The sequence below is a fragment of the Rattus norvegicus genome, chromosome 13, assembly GCF_036323735.1.
Source record: "Rattus norvegicus strain BN/NHsdMcwi chromosome 13, GRCr8, whole genome shotgun sequence".
NCBI classification, from domain to species: domain Eukaryota; kingdom Metazoa; phylum Chordata; class Mammalia; order Rodentia; family Muridae; genus Rattus; species Rattus norvegicus.
Genome location: NC_086031.1, coordinates 62,875,222 through 62,879,342, shown reverse-complemented (window position 1 = coordinate 62,879,342; position 4,121 = coordinate 62,875,222). Strand labels below are relative to the sequence as shown.

General features: G+C 37.2%; 1 non-coding gene across 1 annotated transcript; it reads left to right on the top strand.

The window, feature by feature from the left end:
• Nucleotides 1-277: 277 nt before the first annotated feature.
• LOC120096405 (small nucleolar RNA SNORA17) lies at nt 278-410 on the top strand. The gene has a single exon (XR_005492832.1). It is a non-coding gene; the product is annotated as a small nucleolar RNA SNORA17 (small nucleolar RNA).
• Nucleotides 411-4,121: the final 3,711 nt, after the last annotated feature.

Below are 4,121 nucleotides of genomic sequence, written 5' to 3'. Positions count from 1 at the left end.
TTTTAAAGATAGTAGATAGCTAAATGTTAATATATGAAGTTGTTTATCATTAACTCAACTTCTATTGCTGTCTGTCTTGGTGTACAAAGTATTTCTTAGTTTCTTATGTGTAAGAAGGCTTACTTATTTTATCATAGCTATTACTATTACTATTAATTATTGAGTCATTTTGAGGTGTGAAATTAATTGGCTAAGAAACAACATTTTAATTTGAAATCAAAAAGAAAAAGAAGGGAGACTTTAGGAGTAGAATAAAGAAGAAAATAAAAATCATGAATTTGTCCCTAGAAGCATTGCAAATGTGTCTATTGTGTCACATATGCATCAATCGGCAGCAGAGAGGAGAGATACTATGTCTAAACTCAAGTGTTCTGTCCTATGAACAGCTAAATGATTAGTAGCCTAGCATTACCTAAGGAAAGCAAACCTGAGACAACCACCAGTCTTTTGCTACAAAAGCTCTTATGGCTGCCAGGAAGATGAATCATCCAGAAACTAAAAGAACTCTCCCTGGGACAAAGAGAGCAAGAGAGTTGACCCTGTCCTTACCCAGCTCCAGAACTGTGTGGAGTTGTGGGAAAGCCAGTGCCGAAGGATAAGAGATTGGGAGACCTGGCTCTAATACTCATCTATTGTGAAGGTGAAGTAGATACAGGAGAGATACCCTACTCTTCCTGCACTATTCACTGCATGCAGCAGGTAGGAGACCTGGCCCTGGGGACAGGAGAGTAGAAGAGTGGATCTTGCCTACCATCAGCTGTAGCACTCAGGAGAGTGTGTTTTACAAAGACTCTTAATGGTTCCCAGGACCATGAGCCAACCAGAGACTACTGTGACTAGAAAACACAGTATAGCTGACTCTGGTAGCCTGGTAGGACAGAGGGCATGGGCATGTAAGAGCTCATCCTGGAACTTGTCTGCTATATGGTGAAATGGACAAAGGAGAGGTGATCCCCACCTTTTACCCACTGCTACCTACAGCAGGCAGGAGAACCTTTCCCCTGACACAGCACTCAGAAGACCAGACACTGGACCTCACCTGTGTAGCATAACAGAACTGACCTTAATGGCAGAGGTATGGGTAACCTAGCCCTGAGGACATGAATGTGGAAGTATTGTCTGCTGGGCAGTGGTTTTGGATGAGGAAAAGATGCCCTCCTCCTATCCCTAGTCCCTTGCCATCCATGGCAGGTGAGAGAACAAGGTCATGAGAATAGGAGTACTTGTCATGTCCCTCACTGGCTACAACACTCTGGTTTGAAAGGGTGGGGGGGTGGGTATGAAGTGAGTGGAGAAGAGTCAAATAGGAATGGATGGATGATGTGAAATTCACAAAGAACCAATAAAATGTTAGTTTAAATAAAAAGAAAAATAGGAAATAAAAGTTCAGGAAAAACAGTGATGTGAAAATACGTATATAATCATAAACATGATTTTCCTTTTAAATAAACTTATATTATCTTTGTTAATAAGCACAGGCATTAATTATATAATTACTTTCTTAATATTAGATTTAAGCCGTGTATATTGGCTCAAGCGTATATTCTCAAATACTGAGTTTAATCAGCTCCTAAAAAGTCCAGGATCGCCTGGCTTACAGGATAAATCCAGGGCAGCTTAGTAATAAGTGAGCCATGTCTCATTAAATAGATAAATAAATATACCCAAATTAGCACATTATCAAAAAATACACAGGTATAATGAATGCTATTCTTTTTTTCCATATTTATTAACTTGAGTATTTCTTATTAACATTTCGATTGTTATTCCCCTTCCCGGTTTCCAGGCCAACATCCCCCTAGCCCCTCCCCCTCCCCTTCGATATGGGTGTTCCCCTTCCCGTCCTCCCCCCATTACCGCTCTCACCCCAAAATCATGTTCACTGTGGGTTTAGTCTTGGCAGGACCAAGGGCTTCCCCTTCCACTGGTGATCTTACTAGACTATTCATTGCTAAATATGAGGTTGGAGCCAAGGGTCAGTCCATGTATAGTCTTTGGGTAGTGGCTTAGTCCCTGGAAGCTCTGGTTGGTTGGCACTGTTGTTCATATGGGGTCTTGATTCTTATTATGTCCTAGGCACAACTGATATCATTCTGTTCAGAGTCTGGAGAGGTGCAAAAATCAGTCCCATGATGCTGAACAACTCTAGAAACAGTTGTCTCTAAGTCATCACCAAGAAGTGTGGAGATTAGAGTTTTAAACTGTTCATCTTTCACTGTACTGCCTTCCCGGAAGCAAGTAGAGAGGAGTAGAGAACTATTGGCACCTTTCTAATGACCTATAGGCACAAAGTTCTAGCCCAAAGTACCCCAATTGCATTAGGAAACTATCCAGAGAGTATGGCTCGCCACTCCAATAGCTGTTCTATCATCACTAGAAATCTCAATACTTACAGAGTCTGCCAACCCATTTCTATGGGGTTCTGTGCATATTCTTATCTAATCCACACATTTGCTTCTAAATTTCACACACCAACCACAGATATAATTAAATTGCATTATATTGTTAACCTACCTTTCCCTCTTTATTTCTTTCAGCATTGAATCTACTTGGCAACATCTCTCTTGAGAAATGTTTTATTGAAGGCATACAGTGTGTTGCTGTATTCTGTTCTTTTCTTTCTGTCTTAAATCTAACACCAGAAATAGAAATGGAATAACAATATCCTTTCCCTCTTGTCTTTGATCCCAGATACTTGTCTTTGGTACATTGACCCTTCAGAATATAGATCACTATATTCACACTATTGGCAGCATAGGAACTGCCTTTCAAAGTTTAATAATTTCAAAGGATACAGTATCTGTATCATTTCAAAGTTACCTAATCATATGTTTTAAATAGTATTTTCTGTCTCTGCTGAGAAATATGATAATCAGTTTAATTTTACTTAAGAAGATTCTTGTAACCAGAGCTAACCAGTACACTGTTCTGTTTGTTATTTGCTTATTATAAAGATTGAGAACTAATTCAGAAATCTTTTAGTAGTTTGATGACCTCTATTAATAATTAATTATGTAATTATCCTAAGCCTGAACTCTTTATATTCTTATTTCTTTTTTTATACATTAGAGGAAAGTTTTCATTTTGTACAGCTTTAAGTAAGTAGGAATGAAACAACAAAAATAACAAATATCTGAATTGTTACATGATATGATTCCTAGGTCCTTTTGTTGGCCTATAAATTCATGATATTTAATATATTGATGTCTAGTGTATTGAATTTCTTATATAATTTGGATGTTAGCCCTCTGTCACATGTGGAATTGATAAAAAAATACTTCCAATTCTCTAGGCTGGCATGTTATTCTATTGGTGGTGCCCTTTGCCTTATAGAATCTTTTCAATTTGATGAGACTCCATTAATTTTATTCTTGTGCTTATGTTACTGGTAATCTGCTAAGGAATTTGACTTCTATGTTCAAGTTTATTCTCCACTTTCTCTTCTACCAGCTTCAGTGTTTCTTCTTTTATATTGAGGTCTGGGTTTATTGGGACTTAAGTTTTATGCACATGGTAGATATGGATGTATTTACATACTGCTACATGCCTACATACAGTATCATTTGTTGAAGAAGCTTTTATTCTTTGTTTCTTTACTGTATATTTCTGGCTCCTTTATCAAAAATCAGAAGTCCATACGTGTGTGAATATGTGTCTGAGTCTTAGATTTCATAAGATTAATCATCCTTTCTGTTCTCAGGGCAATACTACGCAGTTTTTATCAATATAGCTAAGTAGTATAGCTTAAAATCAGGGATGTGAGATTCTGGAAGTTCTTTTACATATACAAGATTGTTTATCTTTATTGTTTTGTTTATATAAAGTTGATTATTGTCCTTTCAATGTCTATAAAGTGTTGGCTGGGAATTTTGGTGGGGATTGCATTGTAGTCACATGTAGATTTTTTTTATCATTGGCCTTTTCTTTCTTTCTTTCTTTTTCTAACTATACCAACCTTACATATCCTTGAGCATAGTGAAAACTGGAGAAACTAGAGAGAGCATAAACTAGCAGCTAGACAGCACACCTGAAAGCTCTAGAACAAAAAGAAATAAATACAGTAAAGAGGATTAGACAACAGTAAATAGTAAAATTCAGGACTGAAAACAACCAAGTAGGTA